Source organism: Paroedura picta, chromosome 13, assembly GCF_049243985.1.
Source record: "Paroedura picta isolate Pp20150507F chromosome 13, Ppicta_v3.0, whole genome shotgun sequence".
Lineage (NCBI taxonomy): Eukaryota > Metazoa > Chordata > Lepidosauria > Squamata > Gekkonidae > Paroedura > Paroedura picta.
This window is the reverse complement of record NC_135381.1, coordinates 13,697,853-13,719,182: the sequence shown is the minus strand read 5'-3', so window position 1 is coordinate 13,719,182 and position 21,330 is coordinate 13,697,853. Positions and strand designations below refer to the sequence as shown.

Genomic DNA, 21,330 nt, shown 5'->3' with positions numbered 1-21,330 from the left:
CCCTTCCACGAGCTCCCCGTCAGCCACTGACTCACAGTCCAGCCACACCGGCTTCTCTCTCCGCCTCCCCCAATTACTTTCAGTTCTTCCTGACAGCTCTCATCTCGGTCTAGTACTTCCGGTGGGTCAAAAGTCACATCCGGTCTGCGAAAGGCCGCCTGGAGACGTTCGCTCTGGCAGGGATGACCAAACTGCGGGTCTCCTGATGTCTACGGACTACGACTCCCAGGAGCCCTTGCCAACTGGCACCACCCTCCCATATGGCTCAGCATCAGGGCAGTTGAGAACCGAGTGGCAGGGGCTCCTGGGAATCGTAGTCTAGTTTTATAGGTAGTCTGTGGAGCCCAACAGTTTTGCTACCCTTGGAGGGGGTTTGTGTTTCTGGCGGAATATAGAGAGGTTCTCTTCGGGTAAGCGTTAGTCTTCTTCCTCTTGGATGGGGAAGACAATTAGGCTTGTTTGACTCCCAGGAGGACTCTCCTGCTAAATGTATGCGCAGGGTTGAAGCGGTTTAGATTCAGGTGGGTGGTTGTGTTGGTCTGAAGCAGCAGAACACGTGTAAGAGTCCAGGGGAACCTTTAAGACCAAAACCAAAGGGGGAGGGGAAAAAACGACTAGAACTGGAACCATGAAAACCCAACTGGTAGCAGTTAGGGCCTTCAAAGGTTGAATGTCTGTATTATTTTAAAAATTGTATTCCTTTTATGGTGCACAATTTTTTAAAAAACACTTTAGGAATTAAACTAGCCCATGGGCTATTGCAAACCAGCATGCCATGTGCCATGAGAACTGATAAATCTACGCGTTTCAGCCCTCATAGGGCCTTCTTCAAAGGTCTGGTTTTAACACACACCAGTTCTTATAACACATATAAAATCTGTATATAGCAGCCAATAAAAGCTCCAAAGTAAGAGCTGTAAAGTATCAGAGTCACTTACTGAAAGAAGATGTCTAGTTATCAGGCATTAGCTCTCTCCCAAAGGCTGCCCCAAATTTTCAATGGTATCTTTCCTTATTAGTGCATGCATTGCAATGAGTGAAGTGGTTGTATGATGGGGGAGACAATTGTATCTGAGGAAGTGTGCGTACACATGAAAGCTCATCCATTGAAAAAAAAACTTAGCTGGTCTTAAAAGTAACACTGAACTCTTAAATTTGTTTTAAAGGGGGTTAGTTTGTTTTGAATATTTTCTTCCCACCACTCAGCCAGAGCGGGTTCTCAGATAAACTTGCAAAGGGGCAAAAATGTAACGCACCGAAATTAATTAAATAATCAATGCGTGCGCACATACACTGTCCTTTGAATCTCCTCAGTTTGCTCTCCCCTCTCCTAAACAACTGTAGTGTAATAACTTGTTATTAGTACCAACTTGTTATTAGTACCAACCAAAATGCCGCAGAGAACTACTGGCTTTTGAGTTCTCTTCAGTGTGCTTGGAATTTAGTACAAGTAACATGGAAATAAGTGGGCGTATAGGGGGCCTGCTTGCTGAACTGAATATCCAGCCTGCTTAAGAGTTCTTGGACATTTCTCTGTGACAACCTGGAAAATTAGCAAAGGGATACTACAACCAAGAAATCAGGAGACTGAGGCTGGGAAGGGCAACCATGAAGGAGCCAGAAAAAGATTTTTCTGTGTAAGGACTGGTGACCAAGGTCATTCCATTCATACCAAGGTCATACAATTCATACCAATTCACACCCATGATTATGTATAGGTGTGAGAGTTGGACAGTGAAGAAACCCACAGGAAGAAACTTAATTCATTTGAAATGTCATAATGGAAGAGAATTTTAGGAGTGAAAAGACAAGTGGGTTTTAGATCAAATCAAGCCTGAACTCTCCCTAGAAGCTAAAATGACTAAACTGAGCTGTCATACTTTGGTCATATTATAAGAAGATGACAAATTACTGGAAAAGACAACAATGCTAGGAAAAGTTGAAGGCAGCAGGAAAAGAGGAAGACCCAACACAAAATGGATTGACTCAATCAGGGAAGCATGGCTCTCAGTTTGCAAGACCTGTGAACAAAAGGACTTTGTGAAAGTCATTAATAAGTTAAAAGCAATATGATAACACTTAACATACATACGCACATAATTATGCACAGGATGGTAGCCAAAGCCTGCAACCCCAAAAGCCCTTTGATTGGATAACACCATTGAATTCTTAGGATTGCTCCCAAAGGATCATCTTGCACTTTAATATTTACAATAGAATAATGTTTGAGTCCAGTGGCACCTTTAAGACCAATAAAGTTTAATTCCGGGTATTTCATGTGCATACACCCATAATTAAAGTTTGCTGATCTTAAACGCACTACTGCCAAACTTGGTTCAATTGCGTTAGGACACTGGTTCTCAGAGTGGGGGCTGTGACTCCTCGAGGGGTCGTTCGGCCCTTTCCCGGGGTTCGCAGTGGCGGCGGCATGGTGCTGGCCTCCTCCACGCTGCCTTGGAGCTCACTGAGCCCTGATACTACTGCTCTGTCAGAACAGCTTTGTCAGGACTGTGGCGAGCCCAAGGTCACCAAGCTGACAACATGTGGAGGAGGAGAAAGGAATCAAACCCAGCTCACCAGATTAGAAGTTTGCACTCCTAACCACTACAGCAAGCTGGCTCTTTGGGGCCAGGGATCACCAGCCAGTTGACAGTGGCAGAATGTAGGGCTTTTTTCAGGGTATAAGTAGAGAGACGGTCTCTCAGGTACACTGGGGTCAAACCATGTATGGCCTTGAAGGTTATTACCAAATCCTTAAGTTTATGGGGAAAGCAAGTCATGGCTGGGCACCTGGACCTGATTTGTTAAAAAATGTATTACTTAGTGTGGCCCTCTATAGCTTTGCTGAGATAATGTAGTGGTTGTGATGTTGGCCTGTGGCTTGGGAGAGCCTAAACACTTAAACTCATTGCTAGATTGTGCTCTGTCTCACTTTCTCCCCTTGCCAAACTACCTCACAAGATTTTCCTAAGGATAAAATGGTGCTGCTCTGAGCATGTGTGCTGCTCTGAGCTCCCTGAAAGGAGATTAAAAAATCTGATTAATAAACATATGTATTTCAATCCTCATTCTTAATCTACAATAAAAATGTGAGGAGTGACCCTGATCATATATTTGAGTTTTATTATCTGTCTGTGTCATATTTATACATTTTGGGAGAAAGGGCAGGATACAATTAATATGAATAACTAATAAGACTGTTAAAAGAATTACAACAAAGTTTATTTCAGAGTCATCTGGAATATTGTCAATGATTTTTTTTTGTCCCTTTTAAAATGGTAACTGCAAATTGCTTTATACACTTAATAAAGCAGGCATCATTTTAAAACAATGACTCCCTTTCTCAATCAGATGCGAGGTTCATAAAACTCCATAAAATTCTATTTCCAAGCATCAACCAGACAGAGTATTTGGAAAACCGACATGCAGAGCATGAAGATGACAGCCCTCCCCAGATTATCCACATACACTGGCATCTACAAGTATACTGCTTCTGTTTGCAGAGGTTCCATTTAACTATGGCGGATGAGCCACTGAGAGAAACCATCCTCTGTCTTTTTGTAGCCATCTAGGAGAGTAATGGGGCTGTGTGTTCCTTTCCGCTCTTTTAGTTAGAAGAGCATAAGACCATTCTATCAGGTAACGAAACTTTCTTTACACTGAGAGGCCCAGTTACAGAAAATCCGATTGCTTTACTACAGTGCTTTCTCCCCCCACAGGCTTGCAACACTGTCCTCCTTCCCTGCCTTCTCATGTCCTTTCTTACTAGACTCAGGACATTCTGACCTCATTTTTAAGACAGGGATCCTCCTTATCCCTTCTCCTCAACCAAGGTCATTTAGCTGGCTCATCAGAGGATTCCCCTCTGCTGACAGTCTCTCTGGCTCACTCCCAGAGTGGTATGCACCTATTTCAGCTCTGTGCCTTCCAGTTTGCCACTTGAACTTCTGAATCCACCCCTATGGCTTTTCTCTTTTCTCAGCTTCACCTGTTGGAGGTCTCTTTAAAATCTAATTTACTGTTATTTCAGCACATCTTTTTTGTCTTCCTCAGACTCCTGTCCTGTTTCTCTGAAGACCACACCTCCCTTGGCTGTCCTTGCATGTTCCTGTTTGCCTCTGATTTAGGAGAGCCATGATGAGAAAATTCTGTAGCAGGAAACAAGCTAGGCTGGCAAGGGTGAGTCAAAGCCTCTGATGCACCATTTCAGAGATCAGCCACCACGGTGTTTTGTGGTGTTGTACACTATTGTGTGCAGAGATCTGTGGTTCTAGATATCTCCCCACCTCGCCCTACTCCTATCAGCTCAGTTCTAGGAAGCTTTCCCTTCCATTTTAAAGGTTGTTGGTCCCAGCAAGTTCACACACGCTCCTCCAAGAATCTCCATGTCTTTACTTTTTCCAGTTTTGCCATTCTTTTGAAGCCATATCACCCTTACTGATGTGCTTTTCATCCCAACAATTTGCTATATAGATAGTATTTCTGCAAAAGCAAACCATGTTTTATATCTTTTATATCTATCCACACTTTTCTTCCTGGTGGGATCCGTGATCTTGCAGCAAGCTCCCATTACAGAGTTGGAATTCAGCCTAGGACTCCCAGATTATAGTCTGAACTGACTTCTTTACCATTGAGAAACCCCTGAAATATTCTTCAGACTGAGAACCCCCAGAAGTGGTTCGATCGTGCAGAATATGGTTGGGAAGCATAGATTTGTACAAAGCTCCCCTTCCCTTCCCACCCACTCCAGGCCTATTGCTGGCTATTTTGGGAGGGGTGGGAAGTCGACATGACCGTATATGGTCATAACCAATAAATGTTTAATAAATTAGCTGTGCCCCAAAAGCCTCTCTTATGGTACTTGAATTAACTTCTGATTATTATTATAAATGTGCAAAGAAAACTACATGAGAAGTGGTTTGATATTAGCTTTAAGTTGTCTTTATAAACCAACTGAAGCCCCAAACTGATGTCCCCCAAAGGAATTTAAGTTCTACTGCAGGGGTAGTCAACCTGTGGTCCTACAGATGTTCATGGACTACAATTCCCATGAGCCCCTGCCAGCGGTTGCTGGCAGGGACTCGTGGGAATTGTAGTCCATGAACATCTAGAGGACCACAGGTTGACTACCTCTGTTCTACTGAGCAGAATCTACTCAATCCCATCCCCAAGAAGGATGTGAGATCACACTGAACTTGGGACAGTTGTTGTTGTTACTGTTGTTGTTATTATTATTATTAATTTCCTGCCATTCCCAAAAATGGCTTGTGGTGGGCTACAAATTGTCCCCACTAAAACCCCATTAAAACAATACAGGACATAGTACAATAAAACCAAAACAAGCAAAACATGGTGGTATTATTCAATTCTCCTATCCCCCTTAGACAAGGGAATAGGGAGAGGTGGCTATCGATGACCCGTGGCCCAACGCTGCTTAGCACCGGGGGGCCCCAATCGGATGCTCCTCTCACCCTGGCCTCAACCATAGACCTGTTGATGGAGCTCCATTCTGCAGAGCCTGCAAAATAGAGTTGTTCTGCCAGGCCTATGGTTGAGGCCAGAAACAATATTGAAATTCTGGTCTCCAAGTTGTCCCCACACTGCGGAACTGATACCTACGCTGCCTCCACCCATTTGAGAATGAAAGGTGGTTTTGAAATTAGTTGGCTTAATTGGGATATACTGTTTTAATGTTATGATTTGAATGATTATTGTGTTATTTTACTGTTTTTATATATGCTGCTACCCACCTTGAGGCTTTGGGAAAGGGTGGGTTATAAATTTTAAAAAATATACTATTATTATCTGCTTTAAACATTGTGTGAAAACAATGGTGTTAAATAGGTGTGTTGTTATCCTGATCTTACTTTTGCACATAATTTCAGGCATAGGTGTAACACATGAAAGCATTTATGCACGAAATCTTGTGAAAATGACAATGGCAAAGATTCTTCTGCAAATGCCAGTGTTCGCGGTCTAATTAAATGCTTTAGGATGCTTAGGGCTGATCCTGTGTTGAGCAGGGGGTTGGACTGGATGGCCTGTATGGCCCCTTCCAACTCTATGATTCTATGATTCTATACCTGACATATAATAGTGAAAGGAGTCTGTTAATCGTTTTAATCATGTTGGATGTTAATTTTCTCTCTCACTTGCCTGAATGAACTGATGACTTCCATTCCATGACATTGTGTCTGAGGAAGTATACGTGCACACGAAAGCTCATGCCTTGAATAAAACTTTGATAAAAGTACCACTGGACTCAAATGTTGTTCTTCTGCAAAGCATAGTGTATAAAACAGAATAATAAGACACATAATTGGGGTAAAATACTTGAGCTGTGTGTGTTGGCACATTAAGAGAGACATATGCTGTTATTTTCTTTGCCACTCACTGTTGTTCTATATTCATTTATTAATACTGTTAGCGTTTTCTCTCCCAAAAAGTGACTTCTGTGGGTAGAATGAACCAAGGAAAGGTTCTACTGACTTCCATTTCAAAGGGTGTGAGAAATTGTTTAAAGTGCTAAGCTGATAATAGCTCCTTTGTCACCATCTTTCTAAATTGTCGATTTTCATTAAAAAACAAACAAACAAGCGAAACATGAATGATTCATGATTATTTTTCTTTGGCAAATGTCACATATCCAAGCATAAAAAGAGGTCCTGTATTTCTGGCTGTGCTGCTGCTGCTGCAGCTCAGGATGTTTGTCATGTTTGAGGTTTACTAAATTATGCAATAACACAAGCGCAGTTAAGACGATAAAGTCGAGAGCTAACTAACGTTTGACAAACGAAACATGATTCTGTATGCTGGTTACTATTGTTTTTTAAATTTTATCCTTTTTTGAATAGGCTGTGTTCTGAAACCCAGCAGCATCCATATAAAGGTCAAAGGACCTCCAAAGAGCTTGGACATGACCAGTAGGAATTTATCTATGTGTTTATGTGCTCCATGGTGGACTTAGAAGGGCATAACTCTGCTCAGGATTGCATTTACAGGCTGTTGAAACAGTTAACATTTTGATATTGTTTCTTTTTATTTTTAGCCTTCTAGTTAGGGTTGCCAAATCTGGATTGGGAAATATGATGATGTTATCCGTTCAGTTGTGTCCGACCCTCAGTGATTCTATAGGAAAGTCTTCGCCATGTACCCTTGCCTCTGACTGCTTCTTTTAGTTTGGTCATGGCCATCCCTGTATCGGCTTTGATCGTGTTGAGCCAGCGGATCCTTTGGCAACCACGTTTCCTTTTGCCACTGACCATGCCGAGCATTAATGATTTTTCTAGTAAGTTTGATCGCATGATGTGTCCAAAGTAAGTGAGCTTTAGCCGTAATATCTTCCCTTCTAATGACAGTTGGTTTGCTCCTCTCTAAAACTATCTTGTTGGTAACTATGGCTATGTATTCGCAGCATTCATCTCCAACACCATAATTCGAAAGCATCTATTCTCCTCCAGTCTTCCTTCCTCAGGGTCCAGCTTTCGCATCCATAGCTTGTGATGGGGAAGACAACGGCGTTGACTTGCCAGCGCTTTGTATTAAGGCTGATATCTGCTTTTCCATATTCGGTTCATGCCTAATATTGAGTTCGGGCCCAGTGTTATTCGCTGTTTGATTTCACGGCTGCATCCACCACTCTGATTGATCATAATGTTTAAAAACCATCAAAGAATATCTTGCTTTCCGTTGGACACACATAAAACATGTTTAAACTTAACACATTTCAGTCATACTGATCTTCCTCAAAGGTCACTATACAGATACACACAATTCAACAAGAAATCTTTTCAATTTCACCAAGGGGGTTAAAACTTATTTAATCTGTACTAGCTGGTTCTGGTCTTGCGATATATTTGTACTGGTTATGTGTCAGGCAGAATTCTCAGGCCAGTATTTCTGTTCCTCCCCTAGGTATTGGAAAATCCTTCTGTGTGTTTCTCTTCAAAAAGGTGCCCTTGAATTCAATAGGACTTATACGTTTGCAGTATCAAATATGGAGAAATAACTCACAAGGTTACACCCAGTGTTTCCCTTTGGCATAAATTAGATTTGGATGCGATCCTAGTGCTTTCCATGCAAATAAATGCTAGGAAACTGGGTTTGAATTTCTCAAACAAAAGGAGAAAAGTTTTTGTTCCAGGCTGATTTGTTGACAGGAAGTTGTTGAGCATTGAATGTTGAGGTTGAGTTGACCACGATGTCCCTCAGAGCTTTTGATGCTACACAAGGGTTTGAAAGATATATTTCACTCATCTCCTTGGCTCTCTTCAAGTCTTAAAGGAACTCTCCCGGCCCAGCCAATGATAAGACACAAGGCAACAATTTCATTTCAAAGGAAGCACAAAGAAGAGCCAGAAGAATGACCGCTTGATGTTGGCTTTTCAGCCTGACTCCAGCAAATTGCAAGCACAAATATGACTATTTTGTTCGTTGTAAAGATTTTGAACGCTGGCCAAAGTTTCTGGGTTATTTCAGTATCAAATGAGTTTTCAAGTGACAATGTCGCAGTTTTTAAACAGACTAGCTTTTCTGTACATTCAAAGAGTCAAACTCTGTTCAAAGGTCTCTTTCCACCAGCAGCCTCTAACCTCACTGCAGCCAACTGACCTTCCTTCTTGCATGCAAACAAGGCTACCGTTGACTTGCTGTGCTTTCTTCACACACACACACCCCGAACACAAAGCAGTGTTTGCAGACTGAAGTTTGTGCTTGTGGTTGGTGTTGTGGATTTTCTTTTTCTTCTTCCCACAACTAGGTCAAACAGCTTGATGAGTATGAATAAGCTAAGCTATAAATGCATCAGGAGCTGGGGGTACAGAAGAAGAGATCCAGAAATTACAAAAGAGTTACAGAGTGAAATGAATCCCATTCCTTTAATTGAAAGGCAAAGACTTGTAAAAGACTTATTCGATTAAGAATGTGAAATAAAGGAGTGAAGTATTGGACAATGCTGCCTTGCTTGTAAACTGTATTGTTCTCATTTCGAGTTATTGGCAGGGAGAGGGTCACATATTGACTTCCACTGGCCAAAAGTTGGTCAAAGGCAGGTGGTAGGGTAAAAAGTAGCCAGTTCGAAGTAGGGAATAAAGTAAGGTTGTCAACATTGAGGTGAAGCCTGGAGTTCTTTTGGAATTAGAACGGATCTCCAGATCACAGGATCAGTGCCCCTGGAGGAAACAGCAGCTTCAGAGGGAAGTCTATATAGGGTTCTCCCTCCCCTCCCCAAACTGCACCCTCCATAAGGTCTATCCCCAAATATCTCAGATATTTCTCAATCCACAGTTGGTGGCCTTAGACCAAGACCAAAATGCCTTCCTTTATGAAAAAAATTTAAATAGATGTTTGCCCGAAGTCCAAGCCAAGATTCATTCCTGACAGGTTGAGATAAATCATCCTAGAATCCGGGAATACTAGGAACTTTGTGACTTGCAAAGGCAGAAGGAAGGAGATAAAGAGAAGCTGAGGCCTAGCCCCAAGTGGATCCTAACCTTTAGTCAGAACATCTAACTGGGTTGCTCTCAGACTCTGGCCAAAGGTACGTTGCACCATCAACATTGTATTTCTGCCTGTCAGTTGGTTTGCTTAGTCTTTTAAAGGGAATAGAGTTGGAAAACACATAGAAAGGGAGAGGGCAAAAAGGAAGAGTAGGAAACAGAAAAATCAGAATATGAAATCACTATTTCTAGAAAAATGGACCCCATGTTGCAAATCGAGCTAAAGGTTGGTGTAGCTCTCAAAAGGCAGAATACTGCCATGGCCTACCAAATTGTGAGGTTGCAGCCGGAGCTACTCGAAGACACGGGAGCGCTGGCAGGGTCTCCCTCCCCCACCCCACCAGCCTACAGTCCCAGGCCCTCCGCCCTTCCTTTCAGCTCCTGTTTGCTGGGCTGGAACTTCTCCCAAATGGAAGAGGAGGGGGATGCAACCGGGGGTGGGGTATCCGTCCATCCAATGAATGGCCAGTGAGGAATGAGACAGCTGGGACAGCTAACCTGATTGGTGGTTAGGTGGTGAGTCCCAGCTTCTCCCAACACTCCTTACCAGCTTTATTAATGGTTATTATAGATACCTGAAGGAGCTGCCTTAGCTTGTCATCTCCAAGGGGATCAATTTCCCACCTAATGCTGTGTGGCCACAGCCAATGGTCCCAATCCAACGAAAGCTATTTGTGCCCAACAGTACGAGTTTCACCCTTCTAAATCTATTGAAGGGTATAACTCTGTTTGAGATTGTGCTGGCAATGCCACTGAAAGCAATGGGGCCTATATTAAGTCCTCAACTAGCTAGCTTGATGCTTCAAGATTCTTCTGGTTTATTCAATGCACTGATTTCACCCCCATACACACACACACACCATTCCGAGTCATCTTTACCACATTTATGTTTCTTCCCTGACTTATGGGAATATCGAACATTATGCTTAGTCTACTCCAGAATCACACTGGGATGCCTTGCAGAGAAGCGTATTTTCATTTTACCTCTCTTACTATGCCTGTTGCATGTTAAGAAAGCTGTTTCTGCTGTAATCATTATGTAATATTGAGCAAACAGGATTGAGGGTCATGTTTTCCTTCCTGTTACTTGTAGCTCCTGAGGCGCTCCTTTAGAAGATTGTTAACTTTTGAGTGGGTTATTTGATCACATGTATAACCCATTCAATGCCATCGCCCCAGCTATGTTTTGCTAAGTAGTTTTTACAAGTAGGGAAATTATTAGAGCTCATATAAAAGGCAATTAATATCCTGTATTACTGTTACTGTGTTACAGTGTTGATTTAAGCCAGTTGTGCATTCCCCTCAAAACTCGGACCAGGAAATGCGTGAGAATGCAGTGCTTGCTTCGACAAGCATAACTACCCAGTTCACGCCCCCCCCCACACACACACCTGTGGGACTTGGCTGCACGTAACTACAAGAAAAGATATAAACAGATTGGTCAATAAAATCAGAGGTGAATTTATTTAATGCCCAAATGCATTTTTTTAGCATTTCATTTCTTCCTGCACATTTGGGGCTTCTCCCAGGCTTGTCTGTCCCTGGCCCCATTGTGTGGATTAAAAAAAAAAAAAAAAAACCTACAGCCCAGTTCAGAATCAGATATAATGATTAGAGGGGGGAAACTTTTAGAAATGTTGATTATCTTAAGCTCCTACCTCTACTTCAGAAACTTGAACTTATGAATCAGCAGCGTTCTACTACTTGTTTATTGATACAAAGTAATTTATTCAACATAGAGGGGAAATGTCAGGTGAAATCAAGGGTAAAATTCCGGAGGTAATATACATAACTCTGAGGTGAAATCAGTACATGCACAGGCTTTAGTGCTTATATTTAAGGCCAATATGAGTTTGTTAAGCTATTCAGAGTTACAGCTTTATGTTCAGAGGCTTTTGCTCCAGTGTTTTCCCCAAACACCCCAGTATACTTTCTTTTCGTTTGAGTCTTTTGGTTTCCAGAAGGCTGGTACATTGTTTCCAGCACCCAAACACAGTCTCTTGAAACACTGGTGTTCATTTTGAGTTTTTAACTGACTCTTAAGGTCTCTAAAGGCAATTTCTAACCACATCAGACCAGGGATCTTTGCAGAGCAAGCTCCCTGTTTGAATGGGCAGGGAAATTATTCTTTCTCAAAGATCTATTTCCTTTTCTTAGCCCAAATGAGATTTTCCATCTAACTACCCACTCATCCTTGCCAACTTTCCACAGTTCTCCTTTCTGTGTTAAATTGCTCTCAGTCAAGGCTGAATTTTGAAACTGTCAATCCTTGACTCTTCTCAGCTAGGGCTGAAATGAATTCTCCTCAGCATCCAGCTCAGAAGTCTTTCCTGCTCAGCTGATGCCAACCAATCAGATCTCTTGGAGCAGCCTGTCACTCAAGGATCTGTGAGGAATTAACCCTTCACAGTACTTTATCTGTTTACACAGTACGTCTAAACTTTTAAAAGTTAAATCCATCACAGTAACCATTTCAAAGCATCAGTACCAAAAGGGGACAATGAGATCAGGACTGTCTTATTCAGAGCTGACACTCTCATACATTTTTTGCATTACATTTTGTCAGGAGAAAATCTTTAATCGGTGGTTGTTTCCTCCTATACTTTTCAAACTTGTCCAAAAAGTTTTCAATATTTCAACCAACTCCAAAATTTTAATCAAAATTCTCTGCATATGTCGGCCTTCAGCTCGCAGGTATGGGAGAGCTTTGTCAAGATACCACTCCCCCAGTACAATTTATGGCAGTTCTTGTCTATAGTCTACCACTTGGACACAAATTCTTCATTGCACTGGTATCATTTTCCCATGCTCCTAGAATCGGAGTGGAACCAGTTACAGAGAAGAATTTGCTGTTCTCAGTCTAACTTTTGCAGGTTGTCCTGGCAGCTGAGAATTTCTTTGACAGATTGATCTTTGTTTCTTCCAACAAGGTTGAACAAGGTAGAACTAAGGATTTAGTTACAACTCTTAGTCCAGATAAAATCTTCTTTGCTCAAGGAATTTTGAGTGCAGGAAGTAGGTTCCTCATGTTTAAAGGTATGGTAAACGGAACAGAACTTTTATCAGCATTGCCAAACTTCATGGGTTTTATGAAGATTCTTTAAATCTCTGCTATGTTTTCTTATGTTTATAGCATTAGAGCTGATGATACAATTTGGCTTTTTTCTATCCAGTGGTTTCTGGCCTTCAGCCATGAAGCCTTCATGACAGAAGGTAAATCATTAAGGTTCACTGCTGTTGTCATAATTAGCCCTAGACAATAATTTGTAGGAGTTCCATTTAGTGGCATGTAATAGCAGGGCTTGCATTATGAGGGGATGGGTGGGAGGGTCATCAGTTAAATCCACGAGCCCACCCCCTGACCCACATCAACATCTACACCTCTTACTTGTCATTGTCATACAGCCCATCCTGTTCCTATAGGTTCATGTACGATGTATACATATTATGTTTTTATGAACCTTGCTGAAGCAACATGTATTCATTGCTCCAGGCTGTTTGCTACAAAAAATAAAAGCCCCGTTTCCAGGAGAAGGAAGAGGCAGGCGGGTACGAGGGCAGGCACTGGAGACAGAGATCATGCTACATTGGCAACTTTGATTACACAGATTTATTTTGCTTGTAGTTGCTGGTTGCTCTCCTTCCACTCGAGCTACATAGTTGGAGGCATGCAGCTTTGTGGATTCCCCAGCTTGGTGGCATCTCCCCTTTGTGGAGGATGTAGGTGCCGGTTTGCTGCTGGGATGCTGACGTTATCTGAAATGCCAAAAAAAAAAAAAAGGTTCTGCAAAAGGTAAGCCTTTTACTTTATTTCCCAGGTTTGGAATGGCCCTGAGACAGAATAATTTCCAGCCCTGTCCATTCTATAGCGTTCCTGATTGCTCATCCAGACTCCTTTCTCCAGCTTAGTTCCCTGTTCTATTCTGCAAAAAAGCTTTTCATCAAGCAACCAGTATGCATAGATTCCAAAGCAGCCAGAATCCTTGGGATGTAGCAGGAGATCTCAATTGACTCAAATGGGTTTAACCTTTTTTTTGTCTCTGTAATTACAGAAATCAAAATGTCTCTCCCTCTCCAGCCTCAGTTGTACGTGTGTGTGTTTGTGAAGGATTCTGTCACACCTAGTCTCTCTCTCTTATTCTACATTATAAGGCACAGGTCTAACCCATCTTGCTTGGCTACCCTGCTTCCTGCCTTCTAAAGAATTTCCTGTGGGTGAGGCAGCCCTGGGATCCTCATAAAAAGGGCATGGTTCTGATGGGTATGGGCAACAGAACTGGTTGGATTTTTGGCCCAGGCTTTCTTATCATGTGTTCATCCTCTTGCTATCTTACAGAGCCTCTGCTTTGGCCCAAGAGAAGTGGGGATGCTGCTAGATAACGGTGGGATTGCCTCTGGGTGTGGCTCAGCCCCAAAGCACTGCCTCTTTTCTGGCTGCATGGAGATCGTGATTGGCATGGGAGTATCCCAGCCAACCCTTCTGTGCTGTGGCTACCCAGCCTTTCCTTGCCTGCTTTTTGATAGGGCTTCTGTTAAGGTCTTGCCATAGCCACTGGCAGGGCCTACATGGCCTGCCTGAGAGTCTCTACTAGCTAGGATTGCCAGCTCAGGTTGGGAAATGTCTGATGATTTTGGGGACGGAGTCTGAGGAGGGTGGGGTTTAAGGCATAATGCCATAGGGTCCAAATTCCAAAGTGACCATTTTCTCCAGGTGAACTGATCTCTGCCACCTGGGAGGTAACCTCGATCAAGTCCAGTTTGGCCTTTAGACCCTTTTCTTCAGATGTTATTTATTTTTTTAATCCTATGTTGCCTTTATATCTGATTTTGCTGAGCTCATGAGCATTTCAAACATAAAAACGGCCAGGAATTTGGGTGTGATTTCTAATGGCTCCCTATCTATGGAGGCTGAAGTCACAAAAGTAGCAAAGCTGTCTTTCTTCCACCTTTGCCAGTCTAAGCTACTACTCTGGCCCCAGAACACCTAGCCACAGTGATCCATGCAATAGACACCTCTTGGTTGGACTACTGTAACTCACTATATGGCCTACTCTTGGGCCCTAACCTAGAAGTTCAAACTGGTCAAAAATACAGCCATCCAGGTACTCACCATGGAGGGCCAATATAAGATCAGTACAGTGACAGCTACATTGGCTCCCAGTCAAGTTCTGGATTCAGTTCACGGTTTTGGTGTTAACTTTCAAGGCTATACATGGTCTGGACCTTGTGTATCTAAGGGATCAGCGTTCTGAATACGTCCCCCAGAGAGCATTTCAGTCAGCTACAGTAGTTCCTGCCCTCAAAAACTGTGTTTGGCCTCAACCAGGTCCAGGGCCAAAAAGGCGCTGGCCCCAGCCTGTGGGAATGAGTTGGCACAGTTCCACGGGGCCTGCAGGACAAGAGCTCTTCCATCAGACCTATGGTTGAGGTCAGGACAGACAGCATTGAATAAAACATCTATGGGCCTCCCCTGTTCCTTTCTTGTTGCTCACTCCCCCCCTTAACTAGCAGAGCAATATTTCAAGATAATTGGCTCTTAATTTATAATGGGACTTGTGGCTTTTATGGTTTTAATAATGTATTGACCAGAATCTGTATTGGTTTTAATTTACATTGTACTATATTAATTGATGCAAACTGTTCTGAGACAACTAGTTCAATAGGGGCGGTTTATACATGCAAATAATAAATATAAATAATATATATAAATAAAACAGGAACATATATATATATATATATATATATATATATATATATATATATATATATATATATATATATATATATATATATATATATATATATATATATATATATATATATATATATATATATATATATATATATATATATATATATATATATATATATATATATATATATATATATATATATATATATATATATATATATATATATATATATATATATATATATATATATATATATATATATATATATATATTTTTTTTTTACACATAGGCACACAGCCAGGGGTGAATGTTTATAACAGAGAGTGCTTTACTTCAGGATAAAGCAATGGTTGTTGCTGAGGCATTTTTTGCTCAGCCAGTGTTTCTTTTGTCATTGTGAGTGTTATGTCAGCTATGGCTGCATCTTCCCCAAGCACCTACAATTGTGTAGGTCACTGTCTAATTTTCTTGTTGTTGGTCAGTTTTTCACTCTGCTGAATTGAACTGCATGCCCCTTGCAACAGTACGTCATTTTCAGTTGATTAAAAAACAAACATTTATTTGGGGCAGATTCCCCATTATAGCAGCCTGCTATTTAACTTCCCTGTTTTTGATAGAAATCATATTGGCAAAACCTCAAGCATGGTATTTGCCTGATCTATATCTCGGTACTGTGGGAACTGGATATAGCACCAAGAAGAAATTTCTATACAACTTGCATGCTGCACGCATGGTGTGTTCCTGGCTGGCACTGCAAATCCCACCTCCATTTAATTCTAAACTGGTGCAAGTATGAAAAAAGGAACTTAGCAGCCCAAGCATGACCTGAGTTTCTATCTGTCAGAGTCCTGTCCTCTATTATAAGAGTGAATCCCATGCTCTTCATTTTGATAGCTGCGTGTAAATTGCCCCATGTGCAGACTTTTCTAAAGACTGAGGTATCTTGAATTATTACATCTGTATAAAATAGCAGCCCGTGTCACACTGAAAGGGTCACTCAGCTCTTAGCTATCTTGAAAACTGACAGCAGCGCAGGAAAACACAATTGGCAAACTGATACCAATGACCACTGCTGATAAAAGGTCTAAATCAGTGGTCCTTAACCTCAGGGACCCGTTTGGGGGTTGAATGACCCTTTCATGGGTCGCAGCAGGGCAAGCACCTTGGCTGTGGGGGGGACTCCATCCACACAACGGCCTTACAGGGTAGATCGAGATAGAGCATTCGTCTGTCTGGAGCAGCGGAAAAGAGCGAGATTGGCATGGTGGGACAAGAGGCAGAACTGAACTGAGAAACCCTGGGGGAAAAAACAATTTATATACAATCATGAACAATGGATCTTCACGCCATTGGTCAGTTTTGGTTTAATTTCTGTGAAAGAACACTTGCATAATTTTATGGTTGAGCGTCACCACATGAGCAACTGTATTTAAAGGGTCACAGCATTGGGAAGGTTGAGGTCCATTGGTCTAAGACATGAGGGAATGGTTGAGGCTTCGATCTGCTTGCTACCAGCCACCAGTCACTCTCTAGGGCACTGGCCCACCAGGAAAATACTCTGCTAGTTAAATGGCCAGTTCATCCCAGGATACCATCTCACAAAAGGAGTATGTTGCTCCAAATCTACTGTGAAATGGTGTCCCACAGTGGGGGTAGTTATTTGTGAGTTGCCCTAGGTAATCTTATTTAACTTTATTTAATGAAGAGTTTGGGAAAATGCTGAACCTTCTATAATCTTTAAACATCTTATTGGCCTATAAATAATATAATCTCATTCTCCATCCCAGTAGCCATGTTAACCTATTGCAACATAAAACAACAAAGCATTTTCAAGATAAGCCAACACAGTGATCCATGGGTTTTTTCCCCTAATAAGATGATCCTACATTAATATTTATTAATATTACATTAATATTTATTAATGTTGGGTATTTATATACATCACTTTTCTCCTGACACAGTCAGGACCTACGGCATATACAAACAAATATAATAATCTATTAAAACACATAAACAGATAAGCCATGGCTCACATTTATAACTCTGAAGCTGCCTCATCAACTCTTAAATAGCTCTGATTTACCATCTTACCAGAATAATATAGTGCTGCCTTCTTCTGTCAGATAACTAAGGCCACTAATGTTTCATGTATCCATCACTTATTTGTTTGGGGAGTTGAGTCACTACAATGCCTGTCCATATGTGGATAAAAATTCCTGCTGGAGGAAGTCTTGGACTAATACTTGTATATCAGCTTCATCAAATTTCCATCTCATGCACAAACATTTCCCCCTCTGCAACAAAATTCATTTCTAGATATGCTCATGTTATTGTGATCATGATATTGGAATAAATATTGCGGCTAAAAACTCTAAAAAGGTAAAGGTAAAGGTAAAGGTATCCCCTGTGCAAGCACCGAGTCATGTCTGACCCTTGGTGTGACGCCCTCTAGCGTTTTCATGGCAGACTCAATACGGGATGGTTTGCCAGTGCCTTCCCCAGTCATTACCGTTTACCCCCCAGCAAGCTGGGTACTCATTTTACCGACCTCAGAAGGATGGAAGGCTGAGTCAACCTTGAGCCGGCTGCTGGGATCGAACTCCCAGCCTCATGGGCAAAGCTTTCAGACAGCTGCCTTACCACTCTGCACCACAAGAGGCTCTTATAAAAAAAAAAACTCTAGATGCGCAAAATAATTATTGGCAAAGTTCAAGACAAGCATCTTTCTAGCAGAAGTAATTTCAGAAGGATAACTAGAAGGATAACTTCAAAAACAAACAGGAGTACAGTGGAATCTTAAACAAAGCTATTACATTAGGGCAGGGTTTTTTTTTAAACTCATTTGGGGTTTCTAAGCAAACCCTGGAATTCTCTGTCTTTTACTAGTTTAGTAAAATTAGTGAACAGTCATGGTATTTTTATACCTTTCCACATTTTATGGCCTTTTAGCCCTGTTGTTTATTTTTTTTTCCCCTTCCCTCCTACAAAAAAAAAACAAGTTTGGGAATGACCCATTGTTTCTGAGGAAGTGGACTCTAGTCCACAAAAGTGTACGCAGGAATAAAAAATGTCTATGGTCCTGCCAGACTCGTTTTGTTTTGGTTTTTTCCCCCACTACCGGAAATATTTCACAATCAGAGGCAAGCAGAACCCAGGCATTGTGTGTGCTTATGAGTGAAAGAGGGAAGCATATAACTGTACCATAACATTCTTCATTCAGAATACATTTTAGACCCTTTAATAAAAAAATGCTACAGCACTGTAAAGTCTTACAAGTGTTGTGGCAGAAATGTGCAGCCTCTCGCTACTGTATTTGGCTCAACAGAGAAAGTAGGTGACCACTAGAGACGTGGCATTTTCAGTTGCTCTTCCTTTCATGTGGAACTTATTGCCCACAGAGGTTCACATGGTACTAATTTTGCTGCATTTCAGGTGCCTGGTAAAATCATTGTTACTTCTCCCAGGATTTTTGTTGATTCCTGCCCTCATTGACCTTTGTTTGCCTTTTTGTATGTGTTTGGTGCCCTGAATAACTATTTTTTAACTTTTGTTTTGCAGTTTTCTGGTGAATTCTATGCTGCTTTTAAATGAACTGATATTTTTCCTGGTTAATTGAATTTTATGTTGGTTTTGTCTCTTTACAATACTGTGATTGTATTTGAATTTTTTCTTAAGCATTCTTTATTTCTTTTTAATTGTTTTTAATTTTATAGTGGGAAGTTTCTTTGAGAGTAGGCACTGAGGCACAATCCACAAAATGTATCTGCTATTCTTGTGCCCCAAGACTCTTTGAAAATAGGTTTTTTTGTAGAGTAGAAGCTTTGGAAGCAAGATTGCTGTTTGTGTACAGTCAATTCTGTTTTGTTATATTCTTTAATAAAGGGATTTCTTCAAAAAAAAGTTTGATTTGGAATTTGACTAGGCATTGTTTTGATCTCAAACAGGCTCATAAAGTTTTTGTATTGTTCTAAAAACCTGCAGTACCTATATGACCAGAGATAACTGGGGAAAAATAAGTATGTGTGAATATCATGAGCAGTAATGGATATATCAAATGACTTTCAACCGACTTTCATAGAATCATAGAATCATGGAGTTGGAAGGGGCCGTACAGGCCATCTAGTCCAACCCCCTGCTCAACGCAGGATTAGCCCTAAGCATCCTAAAGCATCCAAGAAAAACTTTAAAAAACTGTTGCTGGTTTTTAGCTGTTGATGTGTCGATAAAGTAATGACCTATAGTCATCCTGAATCTGGCCAAACTGGACTACAATCTGCTTGTTTTTGAATGAATTTTCTTGTTCTTTGCCTGAGGGCAAAGAGTATTAGCATCTGTTCTTAATGCTAGCATGCAGTCATGGAACACAGGAGAAATAGATCAGCCTTTCTCAACCTTTTTACTGTTGAGAAACCCCTGAAACATTTTTCAGGTTTTGAGAAATCCCAGAAGTGGCACCATCGTGCAGAATATTGTTGGGAAGCATAACTGTTTACAGGCCCACTCTGGGCCCCTCCCCTTCCCATCCCCTCCAGGACCATCATTGGCCATTTTGGGAGGGCAGGCAGGTTGACTATATATGGGCATATCACCTGAGAAATGTTTAACAAAATAAGGACTAAAGTTCCTCTGAACAAGTGCAGAGTGCCTTCCTGCCATCATCAGTGTTGATAAATTCCAGGTGTTGTGAGAATCCTTAGGATGCTAGTTTATTTTCTTTAAAATCCAGAGACTGCAATCTGAAGAATCAAACAGAATTTTTCCTACTCAGAGTTCTATTAGCACACAGGAGAGTATGTATTTATTACAGCAAAGGCCTGGGCCATGTTACAAGCCAAGAGACTACCCTCCATGCTTATGAGTAATTCTTCAAATGCTTTGAAAAGTACTATTCCTCACAATTTCAAAAATGTGTCTGTTGTTAGGATTCATTTTAATTTTAATATTTTATTTATGAGCCACTTTTTTGCCCGGATCAGCAGCATATATATTGATGGAAGAGTTCTCTTTAGCCAGCCATTTTGCTTTTTAAAGATAAACAGTGAGGTATAATTTTAAGAGGGTAGCCCTGTTGCTCCGCAGCAGAACAGGAAGCACTTTGGAGACCAGCAAGACTTTATAGGCATAAGCTTTCAAGAGTCAAAGCAGCCTCTCCCAGATCATATCAGCTAGTCTTTAAAATGCTAGAGGACTCCCCCTTTCCTGAAAAATGGCAAAGCTTCAGGCAGGGCTGTCCACAAAAATGTTTTCATTCAAGGTGTGAGCTTTCGAGTGCAAGTGCTCTTCCTCAGACTATGTACTCCGGGGAGGGCCCTATATAAGTATGATAAATAATAAAATAAACTGACCATCATGACAGTGGGAATATATAAGCAAAAGCTAATCTTGTTAAATTAGTAAACTGTGTATTTGGATGTTGTGACATAGTCAGTTCACAGTCTGAGGAAGATTGCTTGCACTCAAAAGCTCACGCCTTGAATAAATCTTTGTTGGTCTTAAAGGTGCCACTGGACTCTGATTTTGTTTTATTGTGCTGCTTCAGACCAACGCGGCTACCCACTTGAAACTTTCAGGATGGAAGAAAATGTTCTAATTTCCTCCTCATGCCTGCAAAAAAAAAGAGAGAGAAAAGAACACGTTAGGGCCCACGAAAATCTATTAAATTCGGCCTGGGGCGTTTTTAAAAAGTTGGAGCACTCAAAATTATAAATATATATATATATTTTAAAAACCATTATTTGTAATCCTGATGTTCTTACGGTGGGAGGGCCCCACGAAGGCCAAAGTGCCTTGGGCCCACGAAAGTCCTCGTGAAGTTTCCGAGGCAAAGGGTCGCCTTTCCCCCTCTCCCCAGGAGCGTCCACGACATCTCGCCTTCCTTGAGGGGGAACCGTTTCCCCTCCTCAAAATCGGAGTCCAACGGCCCCCCTTTAAGACCGACGAAGATCGACTAGTCAAGCGCTGGCGGGCAGGGAGGGCCGCCTCCTCAGCGAGCGAGGGGATTTCGGCGGGGAGGCTTCGCAGGCCGGAGCCAGCGAGCCGACCTTCCTCCTCACCGGGAAGGAAGCCTCACGCCCCTCGGCCCCCTCGGCAGCCGCCTCACGAAAAAGGGCGGGGCTGGAAAGAGACACGCCCCCGTCCGG

General features: G+C 41.7%; 1 protein-coding gene and 2 long non-coding RNA genes across 6 annotated transcripts in view; 1 reads left to right on the top strand and 2 right to left on the bottom strand.

Annotated features, from left to right (window-relative positions):
• ASCC2 (activating signal cointegrator 1 complex subunit 2) overlaps positions 1-207 on the bottom strand; it is a 42,893-nt gene extending 42,686 nt beyond the window's left edge. For 2 of the 4 annotated variants that reach the window (XM_077307244.1, XM_077307248.1), the window contains exon 1: positions 78-207. The gene's annotated coding sequence lies outside the window, so the exon portion shown is untranslated. Of the gene's footprint in view, positions 1-35 lie in introns of all 4 variants that reach the window. The other 2 variants (XM_077307245.1, XM_077307247.1) reach the window with 1 other exon arrangement.
• LOC143822286 (uncharacterized) lies at positions 203-8,999 on the top strand. The gene is made up of 4 exons (XR_013226121.1): positions 203-410; positions 4,054-4,179; positions 7,049-7,288; positions 7,915-8,999. It is a non-coding gene; the product is annotated as an uncharacterized LOC143822286 (long non-coding RNA).
• A 4,093-nt stretch (positions 9,000-13,092) lies between these two features.
• Positions 13,093-21,296, bottom strand: LOC143822857 (uncharacterized). Its single transcript, XR_013226277.1, has 2 exons — positions 20,947-21,296; positions 13,093-13,253 (listed from the first exon to the last, which is right to left on the bottom strand). It is a non-coding gene; the product is annotated as an uncharacterized LOC143822857 (long non-coding RNA).
• Positions 21,297-21,330: the final 34 nt, after the last annotated feature.